Below are 25,686 nucleotides of genomic sequence, written 5' to 3' on the forward strand. Positions count from 1 at the left end.
CTCGCTCTGACTCAGTGTTGCCCCTGGCCCCAGTGACCTGGACTTCTGAACACCTGCTGAGCCGAGCTCCTGCTCATGGGAGCAGTCAGAAAGAACCAAGTTTGAGGCCATCCCTCGCTGGCTTCCTTGGGCCTTGGTTTTCCCATCTGTGTAGTAGGGGCATGGAAGGAGGTGTTTATTGGTGTTTCTCACATCGATCAGTGGATGTGAGGGACCGCACAGGTCTGGGTGTGTGTGGAGGGATTTAGTGCAGAAACAAGAGGCTAAAAGCCAGTAGAGTAGAGGCTCTCGGGGGAGGCCCACGCCCTGTACCCACCTCCCCCATCCTCTCCATGGCAGACCTGGGTGGAGGGTGTGTGTGTCAGGGCCCTTCTGTTCTCCAGGATGACCAGCTGCCAAGCCCAGTGGGTGAATGAGTGGTGGCCACTGAGCCTGCATCTCCCACCGGGTCCTGCTGTAGAGGCTGGGATGGAAGCCTGTGCTCTGGGTCTTCTCATCCCAGCCGGGCTCCAGGGCTGAGGCTGGGTGTCCGAGGTGCTGGGGGAGTTGACTGACGTCTGAGTAGGATTGGGGGCTGAGCTCCGGTCCCTGGGGAGGCCCAATGGCAAGCTTGACCTGAGCTTGAACGGTGTGACCTGCTGGCCTACAGAGTAGTCCTGGCCTCGTCCCTGCTTTATAGATGAGGAAACTGAGGTTTGCAGAAGTAAGGTGAGGTGACTTCCTCAGGCTTTTCAGAATGGCAGGGCTGGAGTCTGAGCCTCAGCCAGCCTGATTTTCGCCATTCTGGTTATTATTGTTTTGTAGCTGAGGAAACAGCCTCGGAGAAGTTCAGCCACGAGCATGGGGTCGTCCAGCTAGAACCTGGAGTGAATCCGGGTGTCAGGCCAGGCCCTGGGCTTCAGGGACTCTGGGTATGGGCTCCCTTGCTGGGCCTTACTGTCCCATCTGTGCAGTGAACACTGCCTCAAGGATTGTGTGGTCCCTCCTGCTTCGTAGGTCACGGAGGCTGGGGCTGGGGCTGTTGTCCAGCACGCAAGCCAGTGGGGGGCATGCAGAGGGAGGCCCGGAGAGGGTGTGGGAGGGAGGGACGGAGGACAGGGAGGAAGTGCGCAAGGACCCTGGTCGCTCTCGGGACCACATCAGTGGGAGCCGTCCTGCCTGCCCGGGGTTGCTGGGTTCCCTGGAATATCCCCTGGGCCCCAGGTGACAAATCTCTTACCGTCTTTTGACCTGGACAATTAATTGCTCTGGCGATCGATGGCTCCATGACACCCCTGCTCTCCCAGGCAGCCCCCAGCCCCTCCCTGCAGCCACTAATGGTCCAGACCCCGCTCCGGGGTGGGGGGAGCCTGGGGCCGGAGGCAGGGAAGGCTCTGCAGCGGTTTTCCTTCTGGCTGACCATCAGGATCCAGTGGCAGACAGCCTCTCTGGGGGGAACCCAGCTGCTAACATCTTGGGGTGCTTGCTTTGTGCTCTCAAAGGGGCAGAGACCGAGTTATCTTTACAACGAGGGGGCCACTGAAGGGCATCCAGAGGCTTCTGGAAGTTTCCACCCCATGCAGAGAGCCTGCTCTCTTGTCTCCTGCCCCACAGGGGGCTTCTGGGCCGGAGTATCCAGCAGAGGTAATGGTGTGTGGTTATAGTGGATGCCTGGATGCAAATCTCAGCTGTGGGAAGCCTCGGGGAGCTTTCTTGCCTCGCTGCCTCATTGCCCCCATCTGTAAAATGGGGAGGGCCATAGGGTGGTTGTAAGAATTAACCAGTTACTAGGCACAGAGGGCTGAACAGTGTGCCTGGCACCGTGAAGCCCTCGGGAGGGGAGCTCCAGGTCCTTGCGGGCTGTCAGTGCCGGTGGTGGACGGACAGATGGATGGACAGATGGCTTCTCCACGCTGGCGCCTCCACAGGCCTGGAGGGAAGCCCCTGGCCCTCCCGGCCTGGTCTGCACCGCCTGCCCTGCCTTGGCCTGTGCTTGGTGGGGAGCCAGGCTGCCGAAGCCACGCGCCTGGGCCCCCGCCTGCCCCCCCTTCCCTCCAGAAACAGTCGATATTCTGGCTCCTTCCTGGCGTCTCATTTCTCCAGTCGGTTGCTGTCCCCGAAGATGGCCCCACACCCTGAGCCAGGAGATGGGCAGGAGGTTTCAGAGAAGCATGTTTGGGGCCAAATTGGGGGTGTCGAGGGTACAGGAGGGGGTGGCTGAGCATATGCCCAGGTTCCAATCTCCCCGCACCCCGCCCCTCGAAGGCTGTGCAGTCTTGTGGGGCTGCCGAACCTCTCTGGGCCTCCATTTCTCCATCTCGGAAATTAGGTCAGGATCGTGCCCCCCCCTTGCCGGGCTGTGAAGATGGTCCAGAGCCTGGCAGCAGATGCCTGCCGAGGGGGTGTTGCTGTGAGGGTGCCAGTGTGGTGGTTTGCCTGATGCTGGTGCAGGCCTCTCTTGAGAGCCCAGACAGACGGACTTGGGGGCCGGGGGGTGTGCAGGGCCGCATCAGGGCTGCTCCTCCCTTCTCTCCCTGACCGTGTGCCCCCCTTGCGTGGACCTTGGGGCCCCTCGAGTGGGGCTGTGTCCCCCACCGTTGGATGGGCTCTGTCCCCCTTTGGACGGAGCCGTGCATCCCCCTCTGTGGGGCCCCCACCGCTCCTCCTCTTTGTCCTTCCCAAGGCTCTGTCCACGTCCACCCCCACCCCCTGGCCTGGCTGTGGCCGCCAGCGTCCTGGTGGGAGGGCCCCGTCTGGCCAGTGTGTGCCCCTGCCTCCTGCTGCCTGCAGTGTTTGCTGGCTGCCGCAGGCCGCTGGGGAATCAGAGGCCCGGACAACTGGCAGTGACTGCCTCTCTGCAGCTCCTAGGAGAGACGCCGCGGGCCGGCATGCCCCAGCTGTCACTTGAGAAGGAAAATGAAATGTCCCAGTGGCTTCTGAATGGAAGGGCCGCAGAGCCTGCCTCCCACTCCGGCCGTCTGGGCTGCTGGCTACCACAGTGGTGGGGACGGCCCACCCCGGGCCCCTGTTCACCTGAGGCGATGAGATGTGCTGGGTGGCCCCGGGTGGCTCCCCTTGGTCCCCCTCTGTGCCTCCTCCCACCCCAGAAGGCCTCAGGGCCCTGGCCTGGTGCCTGAAGCCCCCAGATCCAACCTGCAGGGCCTGCTTCTGGAGGTCATGCTTGTCCCGTGGGGGCCAGCGCCCGCCTCGTTGATGGCCTCTGCAGAGCTGTCCGGCACGGCTCACACTGCTGGCTGTTGGGGGCCATGCAGAGGCTCGCATGGGCACCCCTTCCCTTTCTTCGGAGGGGCAGGCCCCGCAGTGGTCCCTGGGCTCTGGGTGATTCTGTAGAACTTGCCCTGTGCTTGCTGAGGGGCTTGGAAATGGGAAGGTGGGGGCTGCAGGCGGAGCATCTCCCCCTGAGGGCCGGCCCTGAGGGTCCTGCCTGGTCCCAGCCCTGCCTGCGGCTGCCCTGGGCGGGCAGTGATGTCTGGGGGCCGGGAGGCTGCTGGTGAGTCGTCACCCCTGCTCCTTGTGGGGTCCCAGTCTGTGTGTCTGTCCTGACCGTGGGGACCACGGAGGGACGTGGCAGTCAGCCGTGAGGTCCCCTTTTGGAGCCTCAGTCTGTCCGTCGGGGAGCCGGGCAGCAGCGGCTCCAGAGGGAGGCTGCAGGAAGGATTAAGTTGGATCTGTGCTGCCTGGCCCAGAGTCTGAGCGAACACAGGGGCAGGTTGCCCCTGACCGTGACATCCCTGATGCTCAGCCCCGGTGCAGGGGTTAAGACTGCTGGGGCTCCCATCCTGACTTCTCCACTCTCTGACTCAACCTCTCTGGGTCTCCATTTTCTCATCAGTAAAACACCCGCTGCTGGAAGGGTTGTTGGAGTTTAGCAAGTAAAGGCTCGGCCTGGGGCTGGCGCTGAGTAGCTGAGCGTTAGTTATGACCACTGTTCTTATTAGTTGTTGGTTTTGTGGCTGCTGTCAGATCGGTTGTTGCAGGAGGGAGGGCTGCCTGGAGGAAGAGGGCTTGTACGCATGGTGGGATTCTGGTGGGTGTGGGAGGTGCATGGTGGGGTGGGGTGGTGTGTCGGGGGAGGGGATTGGTGGAAGACAGAAGGCAGACCCAGGGCCCCACTGTGTGCGTAGCCCCATGATGCACCCGCTGTGTGCTGGACTCTGGGTTGGGTCTCTTGTGAGCTGGTTGGGCCCACTGTGTGCCAGGCCCTGTCTCAGCCCTACCGTCAGCTGCAGCCCGTGGTGTTGGCCCCACTGTGTGTGTGCCCCTCCTGCATACCCAGCTTCTTCTAATCTGAGCCTCACCCTCCTGGTCCTCCCCTGCCTCTGGCTTTGGGCAGAGATTTGTGGCCTCAGGGAGGGATGGATCAGGTCCTTTCCTGCGAGACTCAGGGTCTGCTGGGGGTGGCCAGACAGAGCCTTTGGGCGGGGTGGCAGTGAGGGCCAGAACATGCCTGGATTGTCCAGAAAGGCTTACTCGTTGGGAGCAGGGGGAGGGGAGACAGCATGATAGAGCTGGGCTTTGAGGAATGTGTAGGAGATCTCTGGAGAGACCGCTTGCTATCATCAAGCTGCAGGCACAGACCTGTCCAATGTGGGCCTCAGTCTGCCTCACTGTGAAATGAGCATATTAGGGAGAAATTTGCTGGTGTCCTAGGAGAGTCAAGGAAGCATCCAATTCTAGCCCTTGTTCCATGAGTTTCCAGCTGAGACCCTTGGAACAGGGGTCATCTCTCCCTTTCCCTGTTTCTCTTGGAGCACTGCTCTGGGGCCCTGAGCAGGGGGACACGTTGAAGGTACTTGTTGTGACGGTAAGTTGGTTGAGCACCTGTGCCATGCTGCGTGCTGTTCTGTATCGGCTTATTCAGCGGGCACCGCACTGTACAGGGGGTTGGGGACACTGTGCCCACCCCTCGGGTTACAGGTGGGGCACAGGGAGACGAGTGGCTTGAGCAGGACTGGAACCCGGGCTGCCTCTGGCCCCACCTCGCCCATTGTCTGTGGGCACCGTGGGTGCTCTGTCAACACCTTGTTCTCTTTTCTGCACCTCGAAAATGTGCCTCCCGGGGCCCTGACCACGGTGCTGCCCCTGCAGGGAGGCCGGGAGGAGGCTGGGTTGGGAGAGAGGATTTGTTCCGTGTGTTTGTGGGTGGGGGCCTGTAGCCCCCTGCTCCGGAAGCAGGTGGGGGTAAAGGCCTGGCATCACACCACGGCCTCGAGGGGCCAGCAGGGTTGGGGACTTGCCCCTGGGTTGCCGTGGTGGGGCCTGGTGAGAAAGGCCTGGAGGTGCTGGAGTCCAGCCAGCGATGCTTACCTGGCCCTGAGCCTGAGCCCTTAGGCTCTGACTTTAAGAGAGACTCCAGTGCAGGAGGAGGCCCGAGACTGGGCCTGGGCAGGAGGTCGCTACCTCCAAGAAGCCCTTGGGGATTGACCTAGACCTGTCCTCACCAGCCCTGCCTCACATTGTTCCTACTCAGTTTTGTGTTAGATCACGGTGTGCCTCTCCAGCCCTGTGGCCTTGCCCTGGAGATAAAACCCAGGAGCCCTCTCCCTCCGTCTTTCCACCTCCTGGCCCTTCTGACTGCTTCCAGTTTAGCTGGTTCCCACCTCTAGGCCTTTGCATTTGCTGTGCCCTCCTCCTGGAGTGCCCTTCTTGCCTATCTCTGCAGGGCCAGCTGCTTCTAGACCTACAGCCCTGGTCTCCAGTGTCACCTCCTGGGGAGACTGTCCCCGCCCCGCCCCCCATGCCCTTCATTGCAGGTTCTCTCTGGTTTCTGCCCAGCACTGCTCTTTGAAGTCACCCTGTTCATTTACTGATGCGCCTGTTGGGAGTGTGGGTGTGGGCGGACGTGCCCGTGTACCCTGGAGCCCTGGGCGTTTGTGTTCCTGGCTGCATCCCTGTGCAGGGGCTTTGTCAAGCTTGTGGACTGGCTGGAGGGTGACAGTGCCCCGGTCGAAGTGAAACAGCCACCTTGGCGTTTGAATTCCGGTTGGCTCTGTCCTCTCCGGGCTCTGTGGCCTTGGGCTGGTGGCTTCCTGTCTGAGTGGGGCAGATGGACACGTTGGGCCAGGCTCTCTGGCGGGGGTGATCTGGGCGGGCTTCCCAGAGGAGGAAAAAGCGGTGCTTGTGCTCCTTCTGGGAGGGCAGAGGAGGAGAGTGAGGGTGCATTTGGCAGAGGCCCGAAGGGGCTTGTTGCGGGGCTGGGGGGACGAGTCTCAGCCCATGGGCCTTGGGGTTCACTGACGTCCTTGAGCTAGAGTTGCGGTGGGTTTGGGAGAAGGAGCCCTCCTCGGATCTGCTTTGCTGGGAAACAAATCTGGTCAGCCCCCGGGAGAAGAGGAGGACAGGAAGGGGCTGGAACTCAGCATCTGTGGCCTGGGCCAGCCCAGGGCGGCCAGGGGAGCAGAGGAGGAAGGGCACCCAGTCCTTCCACGCGCTCGGTGAGTGAAGCCCGCACGCACGGATGTGAGCGAGCGCGAGGTGCCCTTGAGCATGGACCGGGGTGAGAGCACGTGGGGGGATGAGGCAGTGAGCCAGCGGGCGAGCGGCTGAGGGTGTGCACGGGCGTGAACGCGTGTGTCAGCACCAGCATGAGGGAGACGGTGGGTGAGGCCGAGGGGTGTGGAGCATGGCTGGGCCCCCGAGGCTGCTGGGCAGAGGACCCAGGGCAGAGGGAGGTCCTGGGGACATGCAGCTCTGTCCAGGGAGGTGCGAGCCCCGTCCATGCTGGGGGAACTCCAGCAACGGCCTCCCCGGCTGCCCTGCCTCGTGTTCTGGCTCCCAAGACCCAAAGGGCGTGAACCCGGGTTCAAATCACAGCTCCTTCACTTTCTGGTGGTGTGACCTTGGGTAAATTACCTCCACTCTCTGAGCCTCAGCTGCCTGGGCTGGAAAGCAGAGGTCCTGGGGGTCATGAGGATTACCCGAGTGCCCGTGAGAAGCTGTTGGAACACAGACAGGGCGCAGGGGGCTCTGTTTCTCTTCTCCCTCCCCTACCCAGAGCTGACCAGGGCTCCCTGACCCCTGTCCAAGCTGGCCAGCCCAGCTCCTTCCCTCCTGCCTTGCCTGCCTGGTGGATTCTCCTTGCGGGGTGCTCCGTCCCATCCACTTCTCCTGCCTCTGCTGGGGACCCTCCTGGGCTGGTGCTGGAGCCTCCCCTTGGTCCCTGGCTTCCACCCTCCACTGCTCGGCTGCAATGCTCTCTCCAAATCCCAGTGGGAGCCTGTGCCTTCTGGGCATGCAGAACCCTCTGGAGGGTCTCACCGCTCTGGGAGTAAAGCTGCTGTCTGCCGGGCTCTTTGTGACCAGCCATGTCTCCCTGAGTTCACACGTGTGGATCTGAGTTCCTTGCCACGTCGGCCCTTGGTCCTCTGTTCTCTGCTCCCACCCGCCCCCCACCCCTGTGTCTTCTCCTGGGAAGCCCCGGTGAATTCTCTAGGCTCTCTGGACTTGTGTGTTGCTCAGTCATTGCTGGGAGATGGCTCGTATCCCCCCCTGGGCTGTATCACCCTGGGATGGGCTGGGCTGGTCCTGACCTCCTGCTGCCGGGTGCTCTGTGTCTGGGGATTGCAGAAGAGCTGGCTGGAGTTGGGAGAAGGTGCACAGAAGATGGGGTCTGAGCCCCCAGCTGTGGCCTGCCTGACCCTGCCTGAGCCCTTTACGGGGCTTTTGGGAACCCACTTCTGGATGGCTATGGGGACGTGCCTGGGCCCTCCGTGTTCCCAGCCTTCCCGTGGGGGGCCTGTCTCTGGAGCCTCTGTAGATGGCAGGATCAAGTGCCAAGCCTGGGGCACCGTAATGAAAAAAGAAAAAAACTCAACAACAAAAAAGAAGGGGATGAAAAGAAAGGGTGGGGTTGTCCCCCTTGAGCCACCCTCAGCTGCCCCTTTTAGGGCTCTTTGGGATCTGAAGGGCCTGCCAGGGCAGACGGGCTCCTGGAGCTTTGCCACCAGCCCGTCGGTAGGGGTAATGGTAGCGCCCGGCGGTAACTGAGCACTCACTTGTGGTGTGCTCTGCAAGCATTTTACATCCACTCTGAGGCCCGTGCATTTACCACTGCCCCCACTTCAGAGCTGGGGATACTGAGGCTCGGGAGGCGAAGCAACTCATCCAAGGGTGCACAGCTAGGAAGGGCAGAGTCCCTGTTTGAACCCAGGGAGCCTGGCTGTGGAGCCCGAGCCCTGCATGGAGCTGTTCCCAGCACTGTGAGAGCGGGCGTCCCCGCTTGCACGGGTGGAGAAGGAGGTCCTGGAAAGCCCACTGGATATTGAGATGTTGGCGTAGGAGCCTGCCATGGAGACATCGTGGGAGTGGGCCCATTTTCTGGATGGGAAGACTGAGCTCAGAGCTTGCTGGGGGCTTGCCCAAGGTCACAGCTGTTTGTGGGACCAGAGCCAGCTTTCTGGACTCTCTGCCCAGTGCTCTGCCCACTGTACTATTTCTTTACATTTTTTTCCTGTGTAAAAGCTAACACAATAACAAAAACACATGGGTGCAGATGAATGAATAATTATAAAGTGGACACCATGTCACCCCCCACCTTGGCCCCCGTGGTGATCAGCATTCTGACTTTTTGTGGGAATCTCCTTTCTGTTCTGGGGTGACCACCTCTGTGGGCCTCTCTGCACGTGAAAGTTGAGTTTTGCCTTTCCCAGAATCGTGTGCGTGGAACGAGGGCGCGGGCAGCCGTGTGCAGCCCTTTGAGCCTGGCGTTGGTGCTTGGCACAAGAGCCTGAGGTCCCTGGCCCTGATTGTGTGCGCCCCTACTTGGTCACAGGTTACTGGGGATGAGCAGTATTCTAGGGTGCACCTGTTGGTGGATGGCTGGATTGTTCCCAGTTTTTTTGTGAGCTGTGGATTCATTTCTCTTGCGGAACGGGCCAGGGGTGAGATTGCCGGGTCCCATGATCACGAGACACTTGGTGTCCCTCCGTCTTTAATCTTAGCCTTCCAGGTGGGTGTGCGGTGGCCCCTGAGGGCTGTAACTTGCGCTTTCCCTGTGATGAGTGCAATCGAGCACTTTCTCATGTTCTTATGGGCCGTTTGTATATTGACTTTTGTGAAGTGCCGTCAAGTCTTTGGTCCGTTTTTCTGTTGGGTTGACTGGCTCTCTCCTGTTTCTTTGTGGGTGTCCATTATATATTCTGTTTTTTTTTTTTTTAAAGATTTTATTTATTTATTTGAGAGAGAGAGAGCACATGAGAGGGGGTAGGGTCAGAGGGCGAAGCAGACTCCCTGCTGAGCAGGGAGCCCGATGCGGGACTCGATCCAGGGACTCCAGGATCATGACCTGAGCCGAAGGCAGTCGCTTAACCAACTGAGCCACCCAGGCACCCCCATTATATATTCTGGACACGGAATATAAGCTAAGACCTGGGACTTGAACCCTTTGTTGACCCTCCTAGGGGACCTGGTAGAAACCTGACTGTTTCTGACTTTGAATGGTGATGCGGAAATTTGTGAGTGAGAATAGCAGGTGCACTCCTTTAGGGGTCCCCTGCGTGTTCACAGGGCCCTCTGGGAGGTTCATGGGGGGTTCACAGTGACACCATGATCTGGGCCCCCAGCTCCTCCGTGGCCCTGCTGATTGTAACCACACAGCCCAGGTTGGAGTCCCAGCTCTGTGACTTCCTGGCGGGGGGACTGACGGGGGTGGGGGCAGGAGACTTTGGTCCTCTGAGCCTCAGTGTCCCTCTCTGTCACTTGTGGTAGAGTGCCCGCCTCGCTGGGCTGTGGCGGGGAAGTGCTTGGCCTAATGCATCCAGCACCCCAGGCACAGACCAGTGGGCCACGCCATCCCTACCCACACATTGACGTGGCCGTGCCATACTTAGCTCATGTGTGGAGGCTGCTGACTTTTTACTAACAAAACTTGTATTTTCCTCCTGCAGGACTCCCGGGCTCTTTGAGGACTCGGCGTTGCTGGAGGCCGTTTCTGGTAGGTTCATGGCTATCCCCACTCTGTCTCTAGCAGATTCACCTTGTTGGGACCTTCTCATGGGCGGGGGCAGGAATTTCTGGGGAAGCCAGACTCCTCCTGCTGGATGGGGTTGGGGGCCCAGTGTGACCTGATGGGGTGGGATCTGGTGCCCCAGAGTTGCTTGGGGGACTTGGGGGCCCCTGGGGATGGAATATGATGCCCGAGAGAAGGGGCGGTCCTTGACAGCGTGGGTGTGGGATGGTGGGGTTCATGGGCATGTTGTTTCTGTGGTGTGAAGGTGGCCGCAGGCATGGGGAGGGAGAGCCTGTGGAAAGGCCCACATGTTGGGGTGGTGGGCGTTGGATGACGTCCTCAGGCTGGACACCTGTGTGCCGCCGTGGCTGTGGTACCAGTGGGAGACAGCAGACCCATGTTCCAAACCTGGCACTGCCGCGCTCATGCTGGGTGCCCAGGGCAACTCCCTGCACCTCCCTCTGCCTCCACTTCCCGACCTGTAAACTGGGGACCCCACCAGTGTCCCCTCGTAGTGTGCCAGTGACGATGAAAGGAGCTTAGAACAGAGCCTGGCACGGATGGAGCAGGTGCTCAACAAGCTGATGTCACAGCTAATCCTTTCCCTGTGTGGGTCTCACAGCAACGCACCCCCCCCAAATGGGCTGCCATCCTTGTTTTACAAACAAGGAAACTGAGGCACAGGTGGGTCACCTGTCCCGAGTCTCAGCTAGAAGCTAAGACCTGGGACTTGAACCCTTTGTTGACTCTCCTAGGGGACCTGGCAGATTCTTCCCCAACATGCGCATTTGGCAGCAAGCAGACTAAGGCCCATATTGGGCAGGTCTGTGCCCACTGCCCGCCCTCCACCTGGTACATTGGACGGCGGGGCCTCTCCCACACCAGGGGGAATGGGGAGGGGTCATATGGGCACAGGCAGGGTTTGGGATGTCAAGGGAGAGGGAAGGCGGTCCAGGAACGGGTCATGCATGGTGGATAAAAGCTTGGAGCTGGGCATTTGGACATTGGCCTGGCTGGTGCAGTGTCTTTTGTATTACATTGATTTTTAACTAGGAGAGGCACAGTGCTCCTGAGCCGGGATTCTGGGGCCCGGCTGCCTGAGTGCAGGTCTCTCTTGGCCACTTATAATCTGCGTGACCCCGGGCAAGGCCCTTTGCCACCCTGTGCCTCAATTTTCCCATCTATAAAATGGGGATGTATCCATATCTCCCTGCCCACCACCCCCTCAGCCCCCGAGGATTGGTGATGAGTGGATTGTTGCCAAGATTTCTGTGTTTTTGTAGTTTTTTTAAGCAGCTGGGAGACTTGTAGCGGAGGGAGCTGAATCCACGGCCCCTTCTCCCTGTGCTTGGTCCCTATCCGTGGAGTCATGGGGCTTGGTTTGGGGAGGACAGACTGCTGACCCAGACCTGCCAAAGACTAAGGCCAGGCCTGGGAGACCCTGGTGGGCATGACAGGGACACTCCATTCCCCTCCCCGAGAGTTGGAAGATTTGGAGACCTAGTGGAGGATGCCTCCCAGAGGCGTTGTGGGGAGGGCGTCCTGGGTCATGAGGTGAGCACCCAGCCCCAGCCCATGCCCTGGAGGGAGTGTCAGTTGGGGTGGCATCCTAGAATTGGTAGCTAGCCTGGCTCCATGGCTTCGTGGCTCCGTGGCTCCATGGCTCTGTGGCACTGAGCATGGGTCCGCCTGCTGAGGCCCCAGAGATGGGGCATGGGCTTCTGTAAGCATGTGGTGCTTAGCAGGTGGTAAGTGCTTGTTCACTGTTCTGTGTCTTTCTTTACCTCTTACTGACAGAGCTGTTCTTTTGGGAGGTGAGGAGGGGGTGTCAGCCGGGCCTGGCCCCTAAGGAGGGTTTGAGGGGGGCTGAGCGGCTGGCAGAGCCCCCAGCCTGACTTGCGGCTTCCATGGCAGGGCTGAGATCGGGCGCTCTGGGCTTCCAAGCACCTCTCAGCTTTGTCCCCCGCCAATCAGAGCCATCCTGGGTGTAAGCGGGGACCTGGGAGGGATAGCTGGGGTCCGCTGTGCAGCCCCATTCTGCATAGGGGTAAACTGAGGCTGAGAGGCAGTTAGGGGGAGTTTCAGTCCTTGTTCCTGATACCCAGCCCTAGGCTGATGTCCTGGCTTCCCTGGTGGTTCTGCAGCAGGTGTGCCTCCCGTAGACCTGGGTCTGAATCCACTTCTGTGCCTCGGTTTCCTCATCTGTAAAATGGGTGTCCTACAGGGTCATTGAGGGCATTGCTGGGCCCACAGCAGGGCTCAGCATGTTCTGACTCAGACCTGGCTGCTAGCAAGAGGTTTTTTTCCTTTTCAGAATATATTTTTTCACAGAACAATTATTCCTAAAGTGTCTACTGTGTGTTAGGCGCCGTTCCAGGTGGTGGAGAAGGAGCTGTGAGTCGGGTGGACCAGCATCCCATCCTCCCTGGGTGAGGCAGATAGTAAGAAAGTCACATCCACACAGTGTGTCCTGTGGGCGTGGGTGCGACGAACCAGCAGAGGAACGGGTTTGGGAAGTGTATGGGTGGGCTGGGGGTTGCAGTTGCAAATGGGGAGGGGGAGTCAGGGTGGTCCCACTTGAGAAGGTGATGTTTGAGCAAAGACCTGCAGGAGGGGAGGAAGGGAGCGTGCAGGTTTCTGGAGGAAGGGTGTCCCAGGCAGAGGGAACAGCTCATTCGAAGGCTCAGAGGCTGTGTGGAATGGGCCTCTTGGTTTTCGGGAGACCGTGTGAGATATGGGTGGGGTTTCCTTGGGGCAGGCCTCTCTCTTTGCCCCCTCCCCCCTACCCCCCAGGAAGCAGGAGGGATAAACAGGCTTGTAGGGTGCCTGCTGCCTGAGCCGGGCCCTGCACCCCATGCAGTAGTTCTCATCTTGGAGGTGGGGAGGTGTGGGCGACCCTGGTGGTCGTCGCCCCACGGTGATGAGCCCAGCCAGGTTTGGGTGCCTCTGAAGTTGAAGGAAGGCAGCCTTGCCCCCGGGGGGGAGGGGTGGTTTCCCTTCCTCCTCCTCCTCTGCCTCTTAGTCCTCCATCAATCTGCCTTACTGGCCTAATGGGGAGCCTTCCTCCCATCGCTGAGTTATCTGCTTGTCATGCCGTGGCCCACCCGAGGACGATAAAAGGGCTTTTTGTCTGCAAGCACTTAGCTTCCTCCTCTGGGGCGATCCATCACCTCTGAGGAAGGTGGGAGGCAGACAGATGGGGGAGGGGGCCGAGGGGGTCCCAGGAGCCCCCCTGGTAGGGCCCAAGTAGCTCCTCAGCCCAGAGACAGGCCTGTCTGGGGACAGGCAGGGGCAGCTGGGAGGGGGGCCATGGGGGGGGCGCGGAGAGAGGCGCCGTGTGGACCCTTTGCCCCGCAGCTCCTGCTGGCAGCATGAGGGCGTTTCTGAGCCCCTCACCTGGGGTGGTCTGGTGGGGCCAGAGCCCAGGCCGGGGGAGCAGGCATTTCTGAAATAAGAGGTAGCAGGGGAGACGTGGGAAGGCCAGGGAGGACCAGGGTCCAGGATGGGAATGTGACAGCAGCAGAAACACTCGCTGCACTCCCGTCGCCTGAGACCCCCTTCTAAGCACCTCGTAGGATTATCTCATTTAATTCTCAGAGCAACCCCGTGAGATGGGGACTGTCGTGTCCTGTTCTATAGATGAGGCAGTCAGGGCACCAGGGAGGTGACATGATGTCCCCAAGCGTGCAGGTGGGGAAGGCTTGAACTCAGGGAGCTCGGCTCTGGAGGCTCTGTGCTGGAGTACATCACTGGAGGACGTGGCCCCCAAGCCAGGTGGAGGTCTTGACCTGGGTGGCGGGGGAGGGGGGACTCCTGGCATCCCAGGTAGGGGCGCTGTGGGAGCAGGGCGCAGGTGGTCAGGTGGGGGTTGCCCTTGCGGTGTGGTGCGTGGTGGTGTACAGATGACGCGCGAGGGTTTGGGGCTGGGTGGAGGCTGGTTGCGGGTGGGGGACTGGGGCAGCCAGGCTTTCTGGGTACCCTGGGGAAGAAGATCTGGACCAAGTATCCTGCAGGCAGACGAGTGTGCGGGTGTGGATGCTAGGAGGTTGCGGGGGAAGGTTTGTGGGGCTCGGTCCTGCAGAATCACACCTCTCTGAACCCCGTTTGCTCCATCTTGGGGCAGCAGGTCCACTGGCTTTGTCCGTGGTTGGGCGGGGCCCCGGGTCCCTCCACTGGGTGGAGGAGGTGAGCACATGGGGTTCTCTGCCTTGGGCAAGCTGTCCCTCCCCCTGCTTTCCTTCCTTCCCTTCCTCCCCCTGCCCCTCACTCCATTCCCCTCCATCTCTCCCTTCCCCTCCTCCCCCTCCTCCCTCCATAACTCCCTCCTCCTTCCCTCCCCTTCCCACAACCCCCCTCCTTCTCCCCACAGGCCACCCTCAAATGACAGCAATTAATGGTGCCTCTGATGGCGGGCTGGGAGGACCGGGCTGACAGTTGAGCGTGTCTGCCTGCGGCTGGCCCTCTAATCGGGCCCGGGGGACGCCCCCTCCTGCCATGGCTCCCAGGCGCCGCCTGCCCGCTCCATCACTCACAGGGTAGCAGGGAGCAGGGCCACCCTTGGCGGGCAGGTGCGTGTGAGCCGGCGCAGAAGCTACCCCCCAGTCCCTACCATCCTTTTATTATCTTTTTTCTTTCCTTAGTGGGGGGCTCTGGGGTGACCCTTGTCCTACCCCAGTTAGTGTCCATGTGATGGCCACCAAGGTGCCCTTCTCCACGGGGACGTCCTCTCTGCTGGCCGGCTCCTGTCCCAAAATGACCTCTGGGGGTACTGTGCCGCCCTCAGGGCCAGCCCCTCCCCATGGGGGGCCCCCGTCCTTTTGTGTCTGCCCTCCTGGGTGGAATGTTGAGGAGCCTTGTCCTGTTCTGGACACCAGGCATCAGTTAAATGCTGGAGCCCCGGCAACCAGGAGCCTTCAGTGATGGGGGTAGCTACCTAGGCCTGGAGTCTTGTCTGCTGGGGGTCTTGTGTGTGTTGTGGGGGGCAGGCAAGCATCCTGGCCAGCTTGTCCACACTGGGCCTGGTGCTTGCCCGTTCATCATTTTTGCAGCAGCAATAATGAGGCCCCTGCTGTATGCCACGGCCTGCAGCTGGTGCTTTTCACCTCGGTTCATTTTATTCTACAATAACTCTCTGAGGAGAGTGCTATTTATAACCCTGCTTTTGTAGATGGGGAGCCTGACAGGCAGAGAGGCAAAGTGATTTGCCCTAAATGACCCAGCAAGGAAGGGATAAATCTGGGATGCAACCCTGACCTTCCTTGTCCAGGGCTCATAAATCAGGGCCTTGGGGGTAACTTGGGTGGACAGTGAAGGAAGCCGCAGACCTGACTGGGAAGTGGGGAAGTAGTGTCTGGGCACCTGAGTGGGGTTAGTGGTGCTGGATTTATATGTCTGTGTTTCTCTGTCGTGGTTAACAAAAATTAGCCTTATTGAGATGTAATTCATTTGGAGTAAGACACATCCATTTTAAGGGTTCACTTCTATGGTTTGGACAGTTGAAAACATTGATCTAAGAACCACAACAATCAAGATGCGGAGTGTTTCCATCTACTCCAAAAGAATCCCCGTTCCCCCACCAGAAGCACCCACTGATCTGCCACTGCAGAAGTTCTAGAATCTTCTAGATTTTCATAATAAAATTAAAAAGAATGCATTTTTTGGGGGTGTGTTTTGCTTCTTTCTGCATGTTTCTGAGATTCATCCATGTCTTTGGATGTATCAATAACTCCTCCTTTTTTATTGCTGAGTAATATCCCATGTATGAATGTGCCGCAGCTCATTTATCCATTCATGAGTTTTGGGCATAGAGGTTGTTTCCAGTTTGGGGCTATTAGGAATAAAGCCAACAAGTTTTTGTGCCTCTAACTGCCTTTTTTTGCCTTATTGCATTGGCCGACACCCAGGGGGATGCTGGGCGGCAGCAGTTGGGTTTTTAGGGTTAGCTAGCTGTGGGAGTTGTTCTTAACACTCCTGTTTTATAGATGAGTAAACTGAGGCTCTGAGCGGTCAGGTGACTTACCTGAAGTCATTCTTCGAGAGTTGAGTGCTCTTTCTCCTCCTTGGAGCTGGGAGGGACCAGGCCCATGTGTTGCACTGATGTCTTTGCTGGTGTGGAGGGTCGAGCCAAGAACTGATGACTAGGCGGGGCCAGAACCTGCCCTCTTCCCTGCCGGTTTCCTCTGCTGGAGAGCGAGGGTGTGGTGGAGGTACCGTGCCTTCCGGGTCAGGCCCCGTCCGCCAGCACTGCTGAGTGAACGTCAGGCCTTGCGTGATCCCGTGGTCTTGGCCAAAGTCACGCAGGCCTTCTGGGGAGCTATTTTTGGGGCAAGGCAGGAGCATGACATACAGAAGCCCAGGAATGGGGGTGGGGACAAAGAGGGGAGCCTTTTCCTCCTCCTCCCTCGCCTGAGGGGTGTTAGCTAAGATGACTTTTCGGGGAAGGAGGCCCGTAAATTAAATAAGCAATCCCGTAAATAAATAAGTAATGAAGTTAGTGGGGTGCCTAATTACATCAAATTCATAATTATGGATGGATGCCTGCCCGATAATTGTACTTGTTTTTAATCTTTGGCTCCGACATGCGTCTCCTTCCATCTGACAGTAATCCCTGCCCCAGCTGGAGGGAGGAGGGAGGCGCGCTGCCTTGCGGGGCTCCCAGTGAGCCTGGTGATGGGGCCCCCCTGGCTCCAGGGATCCAGGCGGACTTGTCTTCATCCTGCAGTCGGGTTTAAAAACCTACGCAAGTTTTGAAATTGCTGTAAACGACAGTAATAATGAGTTTGTAATAGTAATTGCATTGCATGTTATATGTTATAATTTAATCTTCCCCAACCCCTGTAAAGCAGAGAGATTGTTATTATCCCCATTTTACAGATGAGGAAACTGAGGAACAGAGAGGTTAAGTCACCTGCCTGAGGTCACACAGCCAGTGAGATTCAAACCCGGGCTGTCTTCCTGGGGGCCCACATCCTTCCCATTCTCCTGCCTCAGTGTCCAGGTCATCCTGCGTGGGACTTCCCCTGCTGTCCCTGTGCTAGGCGCTGTGTCAAGGCTCTCTGCATTTACTGATGTGTCCTCAGCATGTCCCTTGCAGGGAGAGGCTAATTTAGGGTGGCTCAAGGCCTCGAGAGGCGTAAATGCTGAAAAGATTATGTCATGCCTTCCACGATGGCCATAAATCAAACAGAAACCATTCTGAACCATAAAATAAAAATGTTTGTTTTTCACTTAAAGACAAAGCAAGCCCATTGCTGAAAATAAAAATGCCTCCTTCTTTCTAGATCTTCTCTTTCCCTTTTGGTGGCTTTGGTTTGCTGGCGCTTTGGGCACTCCTCACTCTGCCTGTGGTCCTGTGTTGATTCTTAGACCCATTTTCCAGATGAGCAAACCAGGTTCCGGGAGCGGGTGGGGACGGGGCTTGCATTCTAACCAGCTCTTCCCACCTGATTTGGGGAACTGAGACCACCTCAGTCCCTGCTGCGGAGGGCCTGCCTCTCTTGCCTGAGAAGTGAAGGGGCCCTCTGTGCCCAAGGCTGGCGAGCCCAGCTGTCTGGTGGGAAGAGGAGACTGGCTGCGCCTACATCATTTTGGGGACAGAGGGGTTGCGGGGGTGGCTGGGGGCAGTGTTTTTATCACATGCAGGCCCTAGACCCCCAGCCAGTGTTGACGCCTATTCTTTCACGCTCTGCCCTGTGTCTTGGGACATCTGACCTTCTGAGCCCTTGGTGTGCCTGGGCCTCCCTGGAGGAATTGTCCTGCAGACCACAGGGAGGGAACACCCTTCACTTTCTGGGGTGTGCTCATGCAGCCAGATGGGGCCTGTGTTTTTGGCAGAGGCTGTGGTTTGGGCTGGCCTGGGGCCTGCATTCCCCTGTGCTGACTTCAGGTTCGTGGGGTTTGGGCGCTCTCCCTGCCCCTTACTACAGTAGGACACAGAGGAATTGAGGACAGACTCACATGAAGAATTGCATGTCTTCATGGTGCCCTGGGGGAGGGAGCAATCTAGGGAGGCTGCCTGGAAGGACTGGAACAGGCATGTTGAGCAATAATAAACTTCGCTTGTAGGGATCAGTATGAGTACCACACTCCAGACGGACCTAGTATGAGCAAATACTGTATTTGTTACGAGCGCTGACATTTCCAGACCACCTGCTTGCCTTAGCGTCATGTGAGGGTCTGCCACGATCACCATCATTAACATCAACTTAATTCCTAATGATGCCTGGGCATTGAGTCTATGCCATGCTGTGAGCTGAGTGTGTTCTAGACATCCACCCATGGACTCCTTGTGGCAACCCCAAGAGGTAGGTGCTCTTATTTTATCAGCTGTGTTTTATTGGTGGAGAGGCCGGGGCCACAGAAAGGTTAGGTGACTTGCCCAAGGTCATACAGCTGGAGGTGGGCAGAGGTGGGATTTGAACCCAGGTAGATTGACTCCACGCACCTGCTATGAATTGTGGGGATTGTGCAGGCGCCACCTGCAGCCACCCTCGAGCCTGGAGCCAGACTGGATCTCTTGGCAGGGCTGCCCCGGCCACGGGCCAGGCTCCATGTGCCACATAGGGCTCTCAGGCATGCATCAGCTGTTCTGGGCTGGGCGGGACGGGTCAGGACATGAGGGGTCTGCTTTCTGCCTCCCTGCAGACAGCCTAGTGTCCCTATGGCCTCCTGGGCTGGGGCGGGGGGTGTAGACACAGTAAACAAGATGCCAGGGCCCTGCCTTGTGGATCCCACGAGCTGAGGGGGAGATGGGCAGTGCACAAAACAAACATGGTATTGCAAGACGGGCGTATGCTGGCTGTGGAATAATGCAGGGTGGGGGACAACTCTGGTTTTGGGGTGGGTCTCACTTTAGGTAAAGGAATCAAGAGTGGTCTCTGTGGAGGTGACATTGGAGCTGGGACCTAGACAATGAGAAGGAAGCAGGCATATGAAAAGAAGAGGAACGAGTGTTGTAGGTTGGGGAATAGCCTGTGCAAAGGCCCTGAGGCCATAATGTTTCAAGAATGCTGAGGGAGCCCATATGGCTAGAAGTGAGCCAGGGGCACCAGGAGTGGTTCTCTGGATCTGAGGCCGTTCTTTAGACCTCGGGGGTTGGGCTCTTTTCACACTTAAGGCGGAAACCAGGTTTAAGGGCTTTTGCTTCTCCCTTTTGTTCTTTTGCTTATTGATTAGCTTACATTTATTGGACACATGGAATATTCTGGACGTTGGTAGGCCCCTAGGATCAGAATGATGGAAAAATCAGGCATTGTCCACGCCTTTGAGGAGTTTAGTGTCCAGAGGGAGAGTGTCAGTTAAACAGGTGACATTGAGGGTGGTAAGGATCATGTGGAGTTCAGGCTATCCCTGGGGTATATAACAAGGTCTGAATTTGTCTGTGGTTAGGGCAGGCCTTCTTGGACAAATGTCAATTGAGGGGAGACCCGAAGGTGATCAGTTAGGACTCCTGAGTCATGGTGGAGACACACTCAGGCTGGTTTGGGCCACAAGGAGGAATTGATGGGTACTCATAATGGCAAAGTTCAGGGTAGACAAGTTCAGGCATGGCTGGATCCAGGGACTCAAACCATGCCTCGGGGAGCTTCCTTCTGTGTGGGCCATGTTTACAGGCAGGTTTCTGCCACCAGTACAGCCAGCCAAGGGGAAGGAGTAACTCGAAGCCCAGAATGGCATTCCTTTCTCTTGCCGAGTGAGACCTCCAATACTTGCTCAGCTATTTTCAACAGCCGCGGGGAGGTGGCTGAGGTGGGGGAAGGGGGTGCCCCAAACTCAGATGTGGTCAGAGAAGGGGCTGAGGCAAAAGGGAGGGGTGGGGATTGTGGCTAACCGGCATATGCTGGATATTTTGATTTTCTTCCTCAGAGAAGCTAGAAATCTGGATTTTATAAGCAGCGTCCTAATTGTTAAAAAACACTGGGTGTGCCAGAACGAGCTTCCCTGCTGGCCACAGCTGACCGTCATCATTTCATGGCCTCTGCTCCTTAGCTATGACTTTCATCTCAAAGGATTTTGCCGTTGGTGATCTGGGGGCGGGGGGCAGAATATCCCCTGGAATGTAACAGAAGGTTCCGGGGCTTGGGAATTCACATTTAATGCCCCCGGAGATCCCATTTCCAAAAGTTGGGGCCCAAGGCCATAGTAGGCCCTGCGAGAGCCCTCCAGTGGAGTTGGAGAGTCTTAGAGCCGTAAAGCCTAGTGGGTGGTGGCATAGACTTGGGTACTACATTCCCTGTTTCTAAGCTTTGCCGCTTTTGCGTCCTGCCCTTGGGCAAGTCACTTCATCCTCGTTCCTGCGTTTCCCCGTCTGTAAAATGGGTCGGTTGTACTCCATCATGGGATTGTCGTAAGGCATAAAGGAGCACATTGGAGCCTGTGCCCCCGATGCCTGGGATGTTGGGAGCGTGTGTCCCCCTGGGCTGGTATTACCTGTCCTTCCCGGTTTGGGGCCTGAGATCTGGCTGGCGGTGGCCGGGAGCATTCCTGGACGCCTCCTCCTTCCTCTGCTGCTGGGGCGTGGGCTCCCGGGGCCCCGGAGCGGGCGGCCATCTGCCCCCTTGCCTCCTGCCTCTGCCCCAGCCATCCCTGCCAGCCACTCTGTGCCCTTTGCTGCAGGATGGCACTGCACTTGGACATGAGTCTGGACAGTTGGACAGTTAGCCCTGCCCACCGCTAGCTCGCAGCTGCTCCGGCTGGGGGTGGCCCCTTTTTAAAATAAAAATGGCACCCAGGAAAAGAGCCCGGCGGGACAGTTGGCTGCCTTTAACCAATGGTGGCTTCTGTACCTGGATGAAGTGGTAGAGGAAGAAGGGTGCATTTTGGTTTGGGGAAGTCTCCATTCAGGGACCAAGGTGGTGGCCCATTTTGGCTTACCTATGAAGGAGGTCCCTTCCTTGCAAGCCCCTTATGAATGGCTCATGGATACCTCTCTCAAAGAAGGGGTCCTGGGTTCCTTGGGGTCCAATTGTAGCTGGCTTAGGCTGGGAGAGGGCTGGCTGCAGGGTCCCTGGGGGGATTCCTCGAGATGCCCATGTGCCTGTCCCCACAGCTTCCAGCCTGGTTCCCCAGACTCGGTGCAGAAAGGAGAGGGGGAGGCCCAGCACGTTGCGGAGCATCTGATGCTGCCGAATCGAGTCTTGATCACGTAGTGGATTGAGCTGTGTCTGCTTGGAACCTGTGAATGTGACCTTGTTCGGACAGAGGGTCTTTGCAGATGCGATCAAGTCAAGCATCTTGAGATGAGATCCTCCTAGATTAGGATGAGCCCGAAGTCCGATGACAAAAGTCCTTAGAAGAGAAGACACACAGAGGAGAAGGCCCTTTGAAGATGGGGGCAGAGACAACAAGCTGAGGACTGCCCGGGGCTACCATGATGAGGCAAGGGAGGATCCTCCCCAGAGCCTTGATTTCGGGCTGCCGGTCTCCAGAGCCGTGAGAGAATAAAGTGCTCTGGCTTTAAGCACCCCCCCGGTTTGTAGTAATTTGTTTCGGCAGCCCTAGGAAACCAGTGCGGTTTTCTGGATTTTATTTTCATCACAGCTAAACTTTAAAGATCTGTTTGTGGCCTTCGAGGCCCCAGACCTCTGGACCCAGTGACCACAGTTGGCGGCCCCAGCCATGCTGGCCGTCTGACCCCAGGGCCTTTGCCCTGGCTCTTTCCTCTGCCTGGCACCCTGTTGGCTGAGAAGTTTCCACACCCGTCTGTCTTCTCCGGCCTGGCCACTGCCGAACTGCCACCGCCCCAGAAACTGTCCCCGGCAGCTGCTGTGACGTGCATTACATCACGTCTTCGTCTGCTCTTGACTCCTGACCTCCTCCCGTGTCAGCTGCACGAGGGCAGGCATCTTTTCCTCATCCCTGCTGTCTCCCCAGTGACCAGTGCAGACAGTAGGGGCTCAGGACCTGTGTGTTGAATGGTGGACGGCCCCAGGCCCGGGGTCAGGGACTCTCCCCTTATTGAACGGAGGCAAAATTCACATCACGTGAAATTAGCCATTTTCAAGCGAACAATTCATTTGTTTTTCGTTCCGGAGCCGTGCTGTACACAGCCAACACCTCTGTCTAGATCTAAAATATTTTCGTCACCTTTTCCCCCAGGAGACACGGAAGCCATTAGCGGTCCCCACGAATCTCCCCTCCCCGCGGCCCCTGGTGACCACCTGCTCTCTTCTCTCCGTGGACCTGCCTGTTCTGGAAACTTTCTATCAGTGGAATCACACACTATGTGACCTTTTGTGTCTGGCTCCATGCATGGAGCATCCTGTTCTCGAGGTTCATCCACGTTGTGGCAGGGGTCCATGCTTGAACCATTTTATGGCCGCATCGTATGGCATCGTGCGGTCTCTGGAGCGCTGGGGGGCAGGATAGGAGAGGGGAGGTGGGAACAGGCTCGCGTGTTTCTAGCGCACGCTCTTTCTTTCTCTTCCCTCAGCCCCAACCCTGCTCCTCTGGGGAGGGAGTGAGTGGGGATCCCTTCCACTGGGGCTGGACCCTGTGGTTCTCTGAGCCCTGCAACGGGTGTGGTTTCTGTTGACCCTGAGAGAGGCAGCAAGCAGCGTGCCCCCATTTCACAGCTAAGCAGACTGATGCCCGCAGAGGCAAGGGCCTTGCGTCTGGTCCTTCCTGCCTCCCGTGGCGGACCTCTCTGCCTCTCCATCCATGCCTTGGTGGCCTCCACCAAAGCGTGTCTTGTTAAATTCTTCGTTGATCGTTCCCCGATGTGCAAAGCTTTGCCTGGCAGACAGGTTCCTGGGGATGGTCTCCCTCAGAGGCTTGGAGAATGAGGTGTTCCTTTCCTAGGCAGTCAACCACGTGCTAATGTTCTCTGATCTTAAGCTCAGGTTTGGCAGCTGGCTCCATCTAGAAGGAGCTGCATGTCACTGTTTCTGGTTTTTGATGATGTGCCGTGTTCATGAAATCGCTCAACAAATCATCCGCAGCCTGGCTTTTTGGGGGTAAGACACAAGCAGTGACCGTGGCATGACACCGCCCGGCGTCGAACCTGCCCAAAGCATAAATAGCTCTGGTCGGGGTGTGGATGAGTTCCTCCTGGTTCCAGGCCAGCTTCTGCGAAGGTCTGGGCGCAGGTCTGTGTCCAAAACAAACAGAAAAGAACAAAAGGAACCCATGAGTCCTGCCCCTGCTGCTTTGGGCTCCGCTTCCTGGCCATGTTTTGTTGGGGCCGGTTTCGCCCGTTCCTGAGTTTTGTGATCTGACACTTACGGTGAGAGCCAACAGGCAGGAGACAGCGCCCAGCTCCGGGGACTAAAAACGCGACTTTGTGTTGCCTACTGTTTTCTGTGGCTCGGTGTCCCCATCCACGAGGCTTTGGAGTGGCCGAGTCCACACCATGGCTTTCAGGGCAGGTCCCAGCGGCCTTCCGAAACGCCCTACGGGGAGTTTCCTTGGGAAAGGCTGGAGGGTGAGTTGACTAAAGTCAAGAACATATGGCCTCCGTGGGGCCTCTTGACTGCTGTCCTAGGAGCCATGCTGGTCCCCTCGCTAGTCCAGCGGCCATGGACCTTCGTCATGCGTCAGTCCCATCTGCCCCTGACCCTCCGTGGCTCCTCGTTGAGTGTACCACGTGGCAGGATGAATGCTGGGCAGGCTGGCCCATATCAAACCCCACCTCGGCCGCTTGCCAGCTGTGTGACCCTGGGCAAGCTGCTTAACCTCTCTGGGCCCGTTTCCTAGGGTTCAGAAACAAACCCGCCTTCTGTCGGGCTGCTGTGCAGATGGATGGGCCCACAGGTGAGGTGTTTACACAGCGCTGGGTGCATAGTACCCCGTGTGCCGCCATCATTGTCATGATCCCCCTTGGGAGCCTTTCCAGGCTTCGGAGTGAAGTGACTTGCCCAGAGTCGTGATGACCTACTTCCCCCTCTAGGCCGGTTACCCCCTGACTTTGTCTTCTCCCTCTGCCTCGCTCCACACCAGTCTTCCCTCTGCTTCTGCGACACGCCAGACATCGTCCCACCTCCAGACCTTCCCCTTTGCTGTGCCTCCTGCCTGGGGTGCCCTGCCCGGCATCCCCAGGGGACCCCCCCCCCCCCGGGTCATCACTGGAGATGCCATCTTGGGCAGATATCCTTAGGCCCGAGTCCTGGTTGCTGGGGGTGAGGGCGAGAATCTGGGGAGCCCCCGGGGGGAGGGGGAATCCCGCTGCTTCCCCTGCCACTGCCCCTCCGAGCACTGTGGGAAGCAGAGCAGAGCCGGCCCCTGCTGCAGATGGGAAGCTGACAGCCCGAGGAGCTCAGACTTGTTTCTGAGTCATACAGCCCAGTTGCAGCCAAGGTTCAGACCCCTGGCTGACCACCAAAGCATCCATTTTGGCCTGTGTGTGTGTGTGTGTGTGTGTGTGTGTGTGTGTGTGTGTGTGTGTGTGGTTGGCTGTCTTTGTTCACCCCCTGGGCCTGTCACCGAGATGACCCTCGTTCCGAATACCAATGCGAGGGGGTCATGTTTGCTTTTCCTGAGATTACAAGTAGGGCAGAAATATTTTAAAGGCAGAGCCTGCCCCTCCGCCATGTCACCCCGGAGGACTGGAGGCCCGGGGAGGGACCAGGCAGCGGCTTTGGTTCCTCGCCAGGCCCAGGCTGGGGAGCCCCGCGCTGCCGTCCGGGGGAGGGGTGCGGGGGGAGGCGGGCAGCTCCGGCTCCCAGGTGGACGGGTCCGGCGGGGAGGAAGCGGGTTAAAGGAGAATTCGGGCCTGGAGCTCGCTTTCGCCTGTGAGGAGGGAATAGTGAAGAGGTTTTTCTACCGAGCTATAAAAAGGCCTCCCAGCGTTTCAGCTCCTGAGTGTCGGCTGGAAGCCCGCCAGGGTTACCATGGCGATGAGGAATTATTACTTACTGCCAAGGCTGGGAGAAAAAGCGAGTACTTTTGGCTTCCGAACAAGAGGAGTGGACTTATGTAATTCTCTGTGTTTATAGGCCCGGAGTGGCAGGAGGCGAGGAGGGACCGTGGAGGCCTGACACTGAGTTTTGGCCCCGGCGTGGGGTCGGTGGCTGGGGCTTGTGCTTGGTGGGCCTTGGCCTGCGCCGGCCTCGGGGACGTGGGGGGGGACAGTGGGCCGGGGGCCGGGGTGGGGGTGTGTGGGCCTGGCTGTGGGGCCTCCCCAGCCGGGGGGGGGCGCCCGTAGTCTCGCGGGAAGGCGAGCGGCCGCGGTGGGGCCGCCGCTCCCCGTGTCAGTCCTGCAGGAAGGATGGCTTTGATGTTGGACGCCGTGTGTCTTCTGGAAGCCAACAGAACAGTCTGTGTGTGTGGACTCCACTGACCCACTTGCTGGCACAGTTTACTTCTTTCTTTTTCTTTTTCTTTTTCTTTCTTTTCTTTTTTTTTTTTTTGTGGGAGAGTTACTTCAAGTTGTGTTTGGAGCTGACGTGAGTGGAAGGCTGGTCATGTGCTCGGGTAAGAGAAGTTTCTGGGCTTGGTGGTGGGCAGGGAGACGCGGTGCGGCCGGGTCACGGCCCAGGAGGGGTGGGCAAAGACTGGGAGCCACCGTGGAGCGGCGGGGCGTCCGTCTGGGGGCCGCGGGGCTCGCCGGGTGGAGGCAGCCTGGTCGCGCCCTGGCCACGGTGGCCTCAGGTGGCCCTGCCCCGGCAGGCGGCGATTGCGGCGCGGCGCTCGGGGGGGACGAAGGGCCGGTGGTCACAGTGGTCGGAGTCCCTATGGTCGGGAGCAGGGTGCTGAGAGGCGGGCGGCCCGGTGGGAAGGGCTTCTGGCTGCTGTCTGGCCGCGGG

General features: G+C 58.4%; 1 protein-coding gene across 1 annotated transcript in view; it reads left to right on the forward strand.

Annotated features, from left to right (window-relative positions):
* NCOR2 (nuclear receptor corepressor 2) overlaps positions 1 to 25,686 on the forward strand; it is a 212,644-nt gene that overhangs the window by 19,728 nt on the left and 167,230 nt on the right. Inside the window, 1 exon segment of the mRNA XM_035723877.1 lies at positions 9,885 to 9,931. The gene's annotated coding sequence lies outside the window, so the exon portion shown is untranslated.

Source organism: Zalophus californianus, chromosome 14 (genome assembly GCF_009762305.2).
Source record: "Zalophus californianus isolate mZalCal1 chromosome 14, mZalCal1.pri.v2, whole genome shotgun sequence".
Classification (NCBI taxonomy): Eukaryota; Metazoa; Chordata; class Mammalia; order Carnivora; family Otariidae; genus Zalophus; species Zalophus californianus.